Here is a 14514-nt window from a genome sequence, read left to right as displayed (position 1 = left end):
TAAAGTAAAGAGTTATCACCATCGGTACTGTGCGACCGATGATGTCAAAAATAACATCATCGTGAAGAATTTCTTCAAGAAAATTAAAAAGTGCTACGCTCGTAATATCGTCGCCGATCATTACAGGCGCCGTCATATTGGAGAACAAAGTTGCTTTCGTTTTAGCGAACGTCACGAGAAAATGTATCGTATTGCAACGATGAGGGCGTGATTCCAATCGCAAGAACAGTGCACCCAAACGCACCCATAGATCTGCACCCATGCCATGCTTCCATTCACTCTGCCGAACTGTCACAACACAACGTCATGTCACCCACCCCCTGGGAGCGGACCAACAGGCAACACTCCTCGGCACCATCGATATCCATCCCCAGCTGAAATGCTGTTACCATACATCGATCAATCAAAGCTCAACGCCCTGGCTAACCTCGGTAAGTTCATCAAATGTGTTGATTTGCACCCTGATTTCCTAACACATGTTTATGATTTCGCGCCACAATGTTTCGAGTTTGGCGCGTTAACTTTTCATGTGACAAGTGCCTGACTGCTGATAAAAAGTTGCATTCAGACGCGCTGACGGGGATGATTATCTTTTCACGCATTGAACACTTCGTTGAACTGCGCAGTAACAGTGGGAAGGCTACTGGAGGGTCAGCACACCGTAGCTCTGCGGTGAGCTCGGCGGTCGGTGAGTTTTGGTTTTTGCGACATCGCTCACCAGTAGAGCGACAATGCCGAAGGCCCTCTAGCATACAAAATAAGCGCGCCACACATGGTGCGGCATTTTCATGTAAAATCCCACATATTTACTTACTGCATTTGGTCGTACCGATTCATCACTGCTGAAGACTAAACACTATACTACACTAAACTTGTCGTTTATGGGGTTTGGTAAAAGTAAAAGTAAAGTAAAGTAAGCCTTTATTGAAACCGTATCCCAGTTGGGATCTTGATCATAAAGTACAATAAAGGTTTTGCAAAAAACAACAATGAAAGAGTATATATAATATATATATAAAATATAAATATCTATACATGAGGTCAACATATTAAAGGTTCATAAATAGTTTACTTTGTCTTTTTCATTTTGTCTTGTCTGAGTTTAAAACATGTATGTATGTATTTTCCCAATTCACATAGTGATGCTTTAGCTGTCCTTGAAAAGATGCTTACAAGGTCTTGTGTGCCTCTGAATGCATTTTTACCAATGTTTAGTTTACTGAAAAAATCATGTCTAATGTCTGTGTATCCTTTGCAATGAAAAAGAAAATGTATCTCATCTTCTACTTTGTTTTGGCAAATTGGGCATGCTCTGTCTATGACATCAAGGTTTCTATATCTACCTGTTTCTATGTGTAGTATGTGTGCACTACTGCGTAACTTGCACAGGGCTGATCTGTGATCTGGGTTTTTTATAACATGAAGGTAGCTTTCGAGAGAGAAATCTTTTTTCAACTCTCTGTATGTGCGAAGTTTATTTTTATGGTGCCCTTGTCTGGTATCATCATGAATCAATTCAAATGCACATTTTTCAAAAGCTGTTTAACTTTTACATTGAAATTAGTTTTAAACTGTTTGTCATTTTCTATCTTTACATTCATGGCATCTCCAATATTTACGAGCAGCAACGATTGTTTAATTCCTGACACCCAATTGTCTGTATGTCAGGGCTCCCCCTAAGTCACCAAAATGATTAGCCAACTGATTAGCCAAATCAAAAATCTTGTAGCCACTTTGAGCAACTTTTAGCCAGTTTATGATCTCAATTAAGTGTGGCAATTACAGCTTTCTCCGCATTCAGGAGTTCCTAATTTTACAAATCGAGATGTTTTGTATGATGTTCCTGATACTTTTTACATTAAGGAAATATTTGTTCAGTTTGTATTGAACAATCTCTGTTTTTATGACATTTCCAGGATAGAAATAGTTTTTCATTTCAGATGGTAAACTTTTACCACCAGAAATAAAATAGGTATCAATTGAATTCTAAAAATCTGGTAGCAAAGTGAAGCGTATATTACAACAGGTAGAGAACATTTCTGCGGCATTCATTTAGTGTTCACAGTATGATAGCTTGTCATAAGCTACAGGCCTCTCATGCGGCAAATTTATGCAGTCTTCCATAACCAAAATGTTTTAGCCACAAGAATAAAAAAATGGTGTAGGAGAAAGCATTTAGTAGCACACTGGCAGTGTAGATACAATTGGCCCCGGTGTTACTTGTATGTCATAGTTGTGATCAAGCAGGCTGAATAGCATTTTGAGTATGAGTATTTTTCTTGAGACCAAAGGGTTTGGCAAAACACAACTCTTGTAAAACAATACACAATGATATATGTTCATTTAAATTACTCTCTGTTTGAGAGTATATTACATTGTTTTAATGATTATGATATCATTGTAACACAGATATATTTTCACTTGATATTTTGATATCATAAAGAAATGTCTGGTGATGTTTACTTCTACATCATTAAACTGGTCGAATCTGCAATTCAGAATCACATACTTCTTGTATAAGCTATAGCAGTTTGAAATAGACCGAATTAACAATTTTAATGAATTGTTGCTTTAATGTTTACATGCAAAATTGCAATTCACAAACTTTGATTTGACAATGGATATGCTTACTGCAATTACTGTTGACAATATCCCTTTCCAATGACTCTTAATAAATTTAATTTAAAACTGACAGTCAAGCTGAATGCCATTTAAACTGGAAGACACCAAAATTACCTTTTACCTATTGGACCATCCTAGGTCGCTCTTTTGAACCATAATTGTACACTTAAGGGGTCTTCATGCATAACATCAGATGATGAGATGACCTGGACTTGACCTTTCAGAAAACCTCAGTTTTTCTCCTCTTCCTTTGTATTATTGCTCGCTCCGTTTGTGAAATTCCCCTTTTAAAATACGGTTTTTACTATCAAACTGAGTAGCTGCAGGCTAAATTTTGATTCTAGCAAAGTAGGTAAAACTTCTAGATAGACGAACGGGACTCACGGAGGCAAAACAAAGCCTCTTATGTACTGCAGACGGAACAGCAACAATGTCTGCTCCACGTACCAGGGAATTTGTAACTAATTAGAAAGGAGAGTAAACTGTTTCAATACATTGCAACTTTGTAGGAAGGAGGGTAAACTGTTTCAACATCTTACAGATCTTACAACTTTTTTATTGTTAGCTGTACTTTTTTGTTGAGGTGGCACCTGGACAGGAAAAATTCATTAGCCACTATGTTCGCCAAACTGGAATTTTTGTAGCCATTTTTAAATTTCTTTCGCATTTGGCTAAGTGGCGATCGGGTAGCGGGAGCCCTGTATGTGCATTGTCCAGTTGACAACCCAGATCATAAGCCTCACGAGTCAGTGTTGTATCTGCTTTCTTACTTATTTTTAACAAATATTTGACCATTTGTGTTATGCTTGAAACAATTAGAGGATATCTACCCAGTTCCATTAAACATGCTATGTTGGATGCTTTATTATTCACTTTAAGTATGTGCTTGCAAAATTTAATGTGCAACTTTTCAATTGTGTTTAAGTTTGTGAGTATGGTTTTTGCATTTGCGCATATGTCCGCAGTCCATACTTCTGTACAGTATAGCAGAATAGGTTTTATCATGGCATCAAACATTTGTAAATGGACCTTAATTGGAATATTTGACTCTGCAAAGAGTAACTGTCTCAATTTAAAACATGCCTTCATAGCTCTGTTTTTCAAATCAATTTGTGCTCTGTTTAGTTTTCCTGTAATATTTAACTTTATGCCAAGGTAAGTATATGTTGACACATTTTCCAACTCATTACCATGTATAGTAAATTTAAATTTGTTGAAAATTTTCCCCGATTTGTTGAAAACCATGATTTTTGATTTGAGAATGTTTATGCCTAAATGCCATTTTTCACAATAATGCCCTATTGAATTTATAGCATTCTGTAGCCCCGTAGGTGTCTCAGATAGTAGAAGTAAGTCATCGGCATAAAGTAGACATGATAAAGTACTCCGTAATAAAGTTGGTGGGTCATTGGTGACACAATTAAGCGAATCTCTTATGTCATTAATGTATAGGTTAAAAAGCAGTTGGCTTAAGCCGTCACCTTGCCTTATTCCTCTCTCCATGGGAAACTGTTCAGTGAGTCCCTCTTTCACCCTTATGCAACCCTTCGGATTTAAATAAATTGACTTAATGATGTTATAAAATTTCCCTGTGATACCATACTTTATTAGTTTGTGTAGAAGCCCCACATGCCAAATTGAATCAAAGGCTTTCTGAAAGTCTATGAGGCAGCCAAAAATATATTTCCCCTTACTCAGATACTTTGTAAGTAATTGTTTTAAAACAAATATATGATCACATGTACTAAACTCTGGCATAAAGCCAATTTGTTCCCTAATAATAAGGTTTTCATTTTTAATATGAGTTATTAGTCTTTGTTTTAGAACTGAAGTAAAAAGTTTACTAATTGTACTTAGCAATGTTATCTCTGTAATTTCTCGGGTCATTTTTGTCTCCTTTTTTATATATCGGTATAATAATGCCTGTATTCCATGCATCAGGAAAGTGACCGCTAGCTAAAATTATGTTGAAAAGAGTTTTGATTTGTTTAATTAATACATGTCTACTTGCTTTTATCATTTCATTTGTTATTTTATCCATACCTGGGGCTTTCCTGTTCTTTAAAGTACTGATGGCTTTTTGAATTTCTAATTCAGAGATGGGTTTGTCCAAAGCTGAGATCTGTGTTCCCAGCCTCTGTTGATCTATCATGACATTCTCATCTATTAATGGCAAATCTACCTTTGTATTAAGTGCCTTAAAATGACTGTACCACCTTTCTTTTTCAATTGGTGTGTGTTCACTGCTATTATTTTGTGAATCTGATTTCAACTCATTAATCAGCTCCCAGTACTTATTTGGGTTTGATTTCCCCAAGCTGTCTAATTTGTTTAAAATCTGACTTTTAAATTCTCTTCTCTTTGTTTTAACTAGACGTTTATATTGTTTCTTTAAATTGTAGCACGAGCTCCGTAATTCAGTATTATATGGGTCTCTGCTCAACTTAGTTGATAATTTGTAAACATCATTTTTTAAATTACCAAGACCATTGGTATACAACTTTGGTTTCCTAGAGGTGCTTAACTTCTTGCCCTTTTGTTCCTTTTTTTTCCTTATAATGCGTTTATGGAGACTAGCTCCTGCTGTTTGTAGGAATATGTTTGATAACATTGCACAAGCTGTATTAACTGACTGTATTGTGGCATCAAAATTTGTTTTGTTAAAATTATTAATGAGTGATGCAATGTGTGGGTTATGTAATGCTTCATAAAAGTAATACCTAGAGTCGCTGTCCCATACAAAAGTAAAATCATCGCTATGTCTATCTTGATTAATTTTTATATTAGTATCTACATTATTTAAGTAGGCGTTAGTTTGTAACTGAAATTCAGTTTGGCAGTGAGGCCAAATAAAAAAATATGTGCTGTTCCGATTACATGGTTTTCAAAAATAGGGTAGGTAGGTAGGGAATTTTTTTTCAATTTTTTTTTTATTCCTCAATGTGCATTTTGTACGCGTTCAAACAAACTATCAGTAAATAATTTCCTCATGAAACACACTCAAATTGAATATCAAACTATTAAAATAAAATAAAATCGCGTGATTTCATGCGTTTCATGTTTTTTCATATAGTTATGCTTACTTCCTGGTTTATGAAGCTCAAAAAAGTCTAGGGTCGGAGGATAAAATTGGGGTAGGTCGGGTAATCGGAACAGCACATATTTTTTATTTTGGCCTGATCTGATATAGAAATGTTAAGTGGGTGAACCTTAAAAAATAGAATTTTGCTAAATAAGTTAGTACTGACGATACTATAGCAGGGTTTTACATCACTTTTTACTTTTGAGAGTCCCTGGGACCCCTGGTGTTAGAAAATGGGAGTCCTACATCAAAATATGGGGGTCCCAATTTATTTCAAAAGAATATTTTATTGTTTATCCATGCCATGGTCTTCACTGTGTTCAGTTAGTGTTATAACACACGGCAAATGGTTGCGCATTTCTTAAAATTATTCTTACATGAAAATTCTAGTTCATACTGAGGTCCCTCATTGATCAATTCAAAGAACACTATTCATAATTGAAATGATCTCATAACTTTAATGACAAGTTCACAAAGTTGTGAAATTTGAACAAGTATTCAAATTTGTCAAATTGACAAGAAGGTAAGTAATTTCATACTCTGAAATGGCATTCACCCAGCAAGTCCAGTAGGTTGAGTTCACACTCTGCCAGCAGCTCCTTCAGCAAATAACCTAGCATTGTTTATGAAGTCAAAATCATCTGTGATGGGGCCAACCAGACTTTTGATGAACATTAGTCTATTAAGCCTTTGAGGATTGAGTCTATTTCGTGCCCTCTGTTTGATGGCATTTTGTACTGAAAAGCCCCTTTCACATGGGGCAGAGGACACTGGTATGAAAAGAGCAATTTTAGCAAGAATGGCAAGATCAGGATACTCCTCTGTAAAATCAGTTAGCAACAGCTTGATATACATATCAAAATTCAGTGCGTCCCTATGAGATCTTGTGAAGTGTTTGTAAACAAGAAAGTGTGCCCTAGCTCTATCAGCATCATACCTGGTGTATTGTTATGATGATTCAACAGTTGATCAAGCTGGTTGACCCCATAGTCAGGTAGGTTGGCCAAATTTTCAGGATATCTGTGTGGGTTTAGAATTACATCAAAACATTCCAGAATATTCATCTCATCATCTGGAAATCTGCAATCTAAATTCTGCAGTAGTTTGTTGATATAATTTTCTCGTACACTACAGAAGCTCTGTCTGAGTGGCTGATTGTAAGTGATTTTAATGTTTTTGTATGTGTTTTTCTGACCATTGCCAGGAACATCACCCAAATCATTAAAGACTTCTCTGACAGTGTGTGAATCATTAGTAATTGTATTCAATGTGTCCCTAATAGACTGAACACTTTTTTGGATATGGGATAGGTTGACAGAATCTTTCTGAAATGTATAAGGCTCAAAATTCCAATCACAGTAAGGATATCAATCAATAAGGCAGTGAATAGCAGAAACAATGAATTGGAGACAAATTTCAACAGCCCATCAGCCTTTCCCCGTTTTTTGTCACTTGCAAGGGCCAAGGCAATTGGCTCAAAACTGATGAAAATCATCTTGACAGCTGATTCAACCGACAACCAGCGAACAGATGTAGGCTCAGTAATTTGTTTCGCCTTTCCATTCAACAGAGTTTGAATTTCTCTAAGTTTGTCATATCTCACACTAGAGTCATTAAAGTATTTATACAATGAATGGATTATATTATGATATTCTTTGCAATATTCAATATCTCTGCCTGCTTGAGAAGCAGCAAGATTCAATCGATGTGCAACACAATGCACTTGAACAAGGTTGGGATTTCTGGCTTTTAATTTTGCACCCAACCCGTTCAAACGACCGGTCATTACGGCCGCCCCGTCTGTTCCCAGTCCATATATTTTGTCTACGGCCGCGTCACAGATTTCTTTCCTAGTCAAAAATTCAATCAAGGCGTTTTCGATCCCTGCAGCAGTGGCAATTTGCTGGTTACCGAGGAAAGAAACATTCGCCTCGCCATTCTGAATATATCGAACATATATGGCAAGTTTCTTATGAACGGTTATGTATTGTCACAAGTCTCATCCAACATTATACCGATGAAATCACTTGCATGTATGCTATCAATCAGGGACTTCTCGATCACACGTTGAATACACTCTTCAAACTCCATAACTATCTGCGGACGTTTGTAATATTCAATGTCTAAGCCGTTCAGATTCTGTAGATGCATGATGTCAGTGAATACATCGCATGGAAGGTCACGTTTAGCGATCAGATAAACAGTACGTATAATTGTGCAGCGTACGCCTCGAGTTCGTTTACCCTGCACCTGCCGGTCCTCTGCAGATTTGCGAGCGGTAGTAAATTAATGTGACCTCAAGCTTATGATTTTAACACTTGAGAGATGACTTTTCGAGTCCTGATGACGAGTGAGAGTTGAATGTTGAAAATTAGAACAACCTTCCGTGAACGGGCATGTAACATTCGATTTCAAACATACATCGCATTCCATGACGTTTCGCTCTTCAGAATATCGAAGCCATTTAAATCTATTGAGCCAACTTCTGTTGAATGTTCGTAATTTTGCTGACTTGGCCGGGGGATCTGATGTATCAGTATCGCATGGCGTAGCTGCTGTTTCGGCCTCGACCAAACCTACATCGTGCTGGTTGCTGCGGCTGTCGAAAAACTTTCGCAGATCGGCTTGTTTTGGGTATTTGACACGATCCGCCATGATGCATATAAACGTGTATTGATCGCCGCAAACAAGAAATCGACCAATTAAGAATCAGTTTACATTTTGAAAGTCACTTTTTACGGTAGTAAAATTTGTTTCCGCGGGTACCATTGGTCATCAAACAGTGGAGGCCAATGCACTACGGAGCATTCTATTAAAGTATGGGGTCGGTAAGGTTTACTGGGATGTGTTTTACGTGTTCAGCAGCTTCGCGAGATATACACCAGCAACAGATATTTCTGCGTCCGAAGGGACGCGTAGTTTAGTTTTTGAGGGGTCCTGGGTCCGGTTTTATGCGTAAAGGACGCAGAAATGCGCGTCATGTAAAACCCTGCTATAGTCCACAGTACTGCTGCCATGCCTTTGGTGACAGGTGAATTTTCCAATACTGTCTCCAATACATCTCCAGGGTTTTACATGACGCGCATTTCTGCGTCCTTTACGCATAAAACCGGACGCAGGACCCCTCAAAAACTAAACCACGCGTCCCTTGGGACGCAGCAATATCTGTTGCTGGTGTACACCTTGCGAAGCTGCTGAACACGTAAAACACATCCCAGTAAACCTTACCGACCCCGTACTTTAACCCTTAAAGTGCCGCGTCGGTTTATAAACCGACACGGCATTCTCGCTCTCAGCGCCACGTCGGTATATAAACCGACAGTGATTGCGTTCTATGCTTATGCCTAACTTAGCTATGCATTGCCGAACTCAGCCAGAAGGAGGGTATTCCTGACCCTTTGAACCCAGTTTAGTACCATATAAGGACTAAAATAATGACATCATGCAGCCTAACAATCGAAAATTCCAGTAATTTATACGAACTTTCTTCAAAAGAGGTCAGCGGTTTTCATGAATATTTAATCAGGTCTGCAGTTTCACCCGTACGCGGATACGGCCACAGTGCACTGAACGAAACACGTACGTACGTTTTGAAAGCTTTACCATGCCGTAGACACGGAAGACAACTATATTATGCCAAGCTACTGCCCTCTGGGTGATAGAAATGATAGATTTTACAGTTTTTTTGAGAATATTTTATGGAAAATGACGCGATTTGGTGACCAAATCGATCGCGATAGTGAACTTCGAACGTATCGGCGGCCAAGATGGCGGCACTGTGTGATGCCTAACTCTCGACATGGAACCCGAGGTTAAGGTTTTCGAAGTCCAAAACATGCAAGATTGAGAAATTTGTAAGGATTCGGTTAAATTGAAGTGTATTTTGTGAATTTTCAAGCGTTTGACTGCCAAAAAGCCCCTTTAAACTGTTGATATTTGACCTCCGGCCGTCCTGAAGCGAGACGGCCATAACAGTCGACCCGGTTTGTAAATGAAATGTAGTTGTTCTGAACTGTTGACATTGCGAGACATTTCCTACGTGTTACGCATTTTTTTAACTGAAATAAACCGGACATGAAACTTTTTTCTCGATACTTAGTGGTTTCTTTCCATTTTGTGGCGGATTTTGTGGCGTGCTTGTCAAAAAATGTGATCAAACTTGGCGAACGGATTGACTAGTATGTATGGTAGTACGAGTCCGTGACTCGATAAGCCACAGATAGTTACACACGCGTACGTGAATTAAACTAATGTAAGTTGGGTCAAACACCAAAATTAATCGATAAAAAGGTTAGTGAAATGTGTTTTTGTCTTCAACTCTTCATTATAGTTATACAGGCGGTTCAAACTATACAGAGTCAGTTGAATATGCCCTATAGTTGTGTGCATGTGTTGCACAATAGTTACCCCTCCATGTACAATATGGAAACTTGTTGTCTCTGTGTATGCAAATTAATACTAATTGAACACAGTGAAGACCATGGCATTGATAAACTATAAAACATTTTTGTGAAATAAATTGGGACCCCCATATTTTGATGTAGGACTCCCATTTTCTAACACCAGGAGTCCCAGGGACTCTCAAAAGTTAAAAGTGATGTAAAACCCTGCATCTCCCATTAAGAATTACCATATCGGTGGCCATGCACAGATCTAAAAGTTGGTCACCATAATAATTTTTCATTGAAATATCCTGTGAATTTCGTTTTTTGAATGCAATGTCTGCATTTGATAAATGATAGTCGTCTTGTTCATAAATTGCAACCTCCTGTTTATTCTTAGTACGTGCATTGAAATCTCCAGTGAGAATAATTGCCCCCTTTTTTGAAAATTTTGCAATATCTTTTTCCAACAGCTGAAACTGGTTTGACTCTTTCCAGCTAAAAATACTTGACCCTTGTGGACTAAAATATAGGGTACAAATAAAGATATCATCATCTAAGTTAAAAAAGTTACTATCTAAACGAACCCAAATAAAATCTTCAGAACTACCTTCCATCCGCGTAATACCAGCACTAAAAATATCTCTAAAATAAAATGCAACTCCTCCAGAGGGTGAGCGTGCCTTTCTATGTTGTTTGGTTCTAGCCGAATGAAAATAACTATACTTTGAAATATTAATATTTGAGTCCACTCTTGTTTTTGTCTCTACTAGACTTAAAAAATCAAACCTTTCTAAACTACTTAAAAAAATGCTATCTCTAACTTTCTGTTCTAAATTTCCATAAATATTCCATGTAGTAAATTTCAGTGTACTTCTCGCTATTGAGGAACACACATGTCAAGAGTTCAAAAGTAGTGACAGTGAAGTTAAGTATTGTGACATAAGATACCTGATTCAAGGTCCTCACATATCTAAAGGACGGATGTCAATGATGTATTCATTGTTGATAAAATTCAATATGTTCGTCAAAAACTCCCTCACGAGGTGCTTTCCTTTATCGTTATTGCTGTTGCTGTTGTGATTGTTGTTTGCACTGTATTTGTAATTCCAGGAGCCATTAGTGTTATACTCTCTCCCTCGATTAGTGTATTTCTTTGGAATGTGCTCTTCTCCAATCCTTGGATTTGGCTGATTGTTACCCATCTGTGTCAGAATAACTTTGTAGATGCTTCTCTTCATGTTTGCCACTAGGAAAGCAGTGCCTTTGTAATTTGGATGTACTTCATCTTCAAACAACTCCAATCTAATATTATTCACTCTGTCAGAATCTGTCTTGGAAATTGTTTTGTATGAAGTGTAGGTTTTGTGAATTGTCACTCATGGAATGGAGAGTGTCATTAAATTCACTGCTGGCGTGATTGAAGGTATCATTGCCTAACCTCGGTAAAATGCTTGATATAAACACTTTACTTTTTGGATAGGTTGCTCTAGTTGTGTCGATTAGATCTTTATACTTCTTTTGGCACATGTCATGTGGTGTCCCGTTTGCAATGTTATTTGATCCAATGTGCAGCACAATGTTTTGTGGGTCTTTTAGTTTGGCAGCCTTGATGAAAGCATGGGCGTCATCTATTCCTTTTCCATGAAGTGTTTTCACAAACGTCTTTCTGATTGTTGAAAATTTCCGTGGCTCAATGTATTTAATGGTCGAATCACCTATAATTACCGTGTTGAAGCTCCCTTTCCTGGAATAAGCCAAAGAGTCTGAATGGGCTGGCCCAATTGATGTGTACTGTGTTGTGTTTGTACTTCCTCTGTGTGGATATGTCTTTCATTACACTCTGCTCTGTGGACAATGATGATGAACTATCTGAGTGTTCACTGAAGCCAGAAGGGTTCTCAGAATCATTTAAGATGTCATAGTAATTACTGACTGGAATATTAGCAGTAATTCTATCATCTGTGTCATCTGATGGAGTTCGGATCTCAAGCTCCATATTTTGCAAGTGTCTTTTCTCTTCACCACAATTCAGTTTTATTGTTTGAGTTGAGACATCAACATTGTCTCTTTTCTTCTGTATATTTTCATTGACAGTGGCCTTCAAGATGTCAAGAATAGTATTTTCATAATGTTCTTTTTAACCGTTCAAATGCGATGTCTTTGTTGGTATTATTAATAGATGTCTGCAGTTTTCCCAGAGCTGCTGTCACATCACTCATTTCTCGCTGACATGCTGCTGTTAATTTATTCTGAGACACCCACTTTGTATGTAGATCAAGCTTGTCTTGTTGAATGGAATCTAGTCTATGTGAGAGATCAATGTAGTTTGATTCAATACCCTCTATCGTTTCCATGAAGGAAGATTCTTTCCGCAAAGCAACACTTCTTGCTTTATGTAAGAGCACTGACTTGTTTGGTGAGAGGCGTGAGCTGACAGGCGTTTCAACACTTAATGATTAAAGATCAACTTGTCTTTCCCTTTCAGTCACGGTACCAGTCTCTCCATTACACTCCCCTGAGCTGCTTGCCAAAATAGCGGTAGTGTCAGTTACTGATTGTTCTGAATATCCGGTTTCTGAAATGGCGCCATTTCCAACGGCATACTGCTTACACTGATGGTCTCCATCTTGTGAAATTTGTTTTGATTTGTCCAAAGCACCATCCAAAAGACACTCGTGTTTACATTCACTATTTTCTCCTACCTTCTCAGCAATTAAACGATCCACTTCAGTTTTTAAGTTGTGGTACTCTTGATCACGCCATTTCTGAATATATTTACCCTGAATGAAAATTACGCCTGAGGTTGAATAGAAGCACACTGTAACTTGTTTACTGCCATCGCTGCTGTCCCCTTGATGTAGATCAACCCATTTCATTTGTGTGCCGCCCGGTATGCTGCTCCACTGAACTTCGATCTTGTTATTTGCAGCAAAAGTTTTATGGTATCTCAACTTGGCAGCTTCTACCCAGACCTTGATTCTCGCCTGTGTGGTTCTAAAACAAATGTCGTTGACCTTACGATGTTGACTGTTATTACTGTAGCGCCAATGGGTGACACTATCCGTTTCGTCGCTCAGGAGGTTCTTTGCTTTCCGTGTTGGTGGTTGCTCCGGCAGGAAATTGTCAGTCTCGTGATGTTTCTGAATGTCCCTGTTGATATCTGCTTCATATATAAAATCATTATTTTTTGTAGCAGCCTTTTTGAACACTCCAAGTACCACAGCTAGGTTACGGGAAGACGTCGTCGTTCCGATGTTTTTGTGATTGATAAATCGTCAATACATAAATAGAGTGAGTTGATCATGTATTACAAAGTTGTAAGTGATATTTTCAGACCTGAATCGGATCTTAAGTGCACAATACAACCTACTGAACACGGAGCAATTGAAACATGTGTGTTCAGTCAAGTTAACCGGAAGTTGTATATTAGTTCTATTGGTATTAGCACAGACACGTCGATCGCGTTCCATAAACATTGACAGGGATTACCCTGGCTCAAGAACGGCATGAGATAAAATCGCACATGAAAAAAAACAGTGGGAGAATTTCAAAGTCTGTGGGAACCGGACCTAATTTTCCCTGATTTTCTGCATATTGGTTAATTTGCATAACAATACACAGTGAGACAGTTTTCGGACGACCTCAGTTTTCAGACATATAATGACATGCTGTTCGTTATACGCCCTTCGCTCCGTTTTGATAGCGTTTTTTACAAGTCATGCTACAGCATATTAAGTCAGGTGACGCTGCCGTCCCGTTTTGGATTTTTTTGGGGGGTAAAAGCTATTTCGGGCGCTACAAACTTGGTGAAGTTAGCTACACCGTACGGTGTAGAACGCAATACACAGGGACAACCCGTGTACGACGTCTAGAAGCGCTATACACGTTGAAATATAGTTGCGTCGTCCATGGATTAAACGTAATTATCACGAAATATTTCCACATAGTTTGCTAAACACATCGAAATTGAAAATTGGGGTTCGAAGTTTCAAAATATTTTTCAATATTTAGCCCCTTATCACATTCAAAATACGACGTCCGATTATACTGTGATAGCAGTCCGATTACACGCGCTCAACATGGGGCAAAAATTTGGCAACTTTGACCCCCCTAAATGCCACTTCTGTCGGTGTTAACAGTTTGAGGATAAACGCAATAAAGTTTCGAAGGGTATGGTAATAAGATTTCGTTGTGCTCGTCATTCAAGTTTATGAAACGGCTTTGGGCGAAATTCACTACCCTGTCCGAAAACTGTCATTCTGAGTGTAGTTGTAATCGGAGGCGGTCGAATCCATACTTTCTAGTGCGGGAGTAACGGAAGTACAGTAGTGCATTTTCGTTTTTTTCTTCGCACTACCACTCGTACTGGACACGAATATTCCTTCGAAAGCGCCATTTTGAGCTACGACAACACACTGTACTTCA

General features: G+C 38.2%; 1 protein-coding gene across 1 annotated transcript in view; it reads left to right on the top strand.

Annotated features, from left to right (window-relative positions):
- Window positions 1-302: 302 nt before the first annotated feature.
- The window catches only part of LOC139138223 (interleukin-12 receptor subunit beta-2-like), a 121021-nt gene continuing 106809 nt past the window's right edge, over window positions 303-14514 (top strand). Inside the window, exon 1 of the mRNA XM_070706504.1 lies at window positions 303-431. The gene's annotated coding sequence lies outside the window, so the exon portion shown is untranslated. The remainder of the gene's footprint in view (window positions 432-14514) is intronic.

This window comes from Ptychodera flava, chromosome 8, assembly GCF_041260155.1.
Source record: "Ptychodera flava strain L36383 chromosome 8, AS_Pfla_20210202, whole genome shotgun sequence".
NCBI classification, from domain to species: Eukaryota; Metazoa; Hemichordata; class Enteropneusta; family Ptychoderidae; genus Ptychodera; species Ptychodera flava.
The sequence above is the reverse complement of the archived record's forward strand: the minus strand, read 5'-3'. Positions and strand labels throughout refer to the sequence as shown.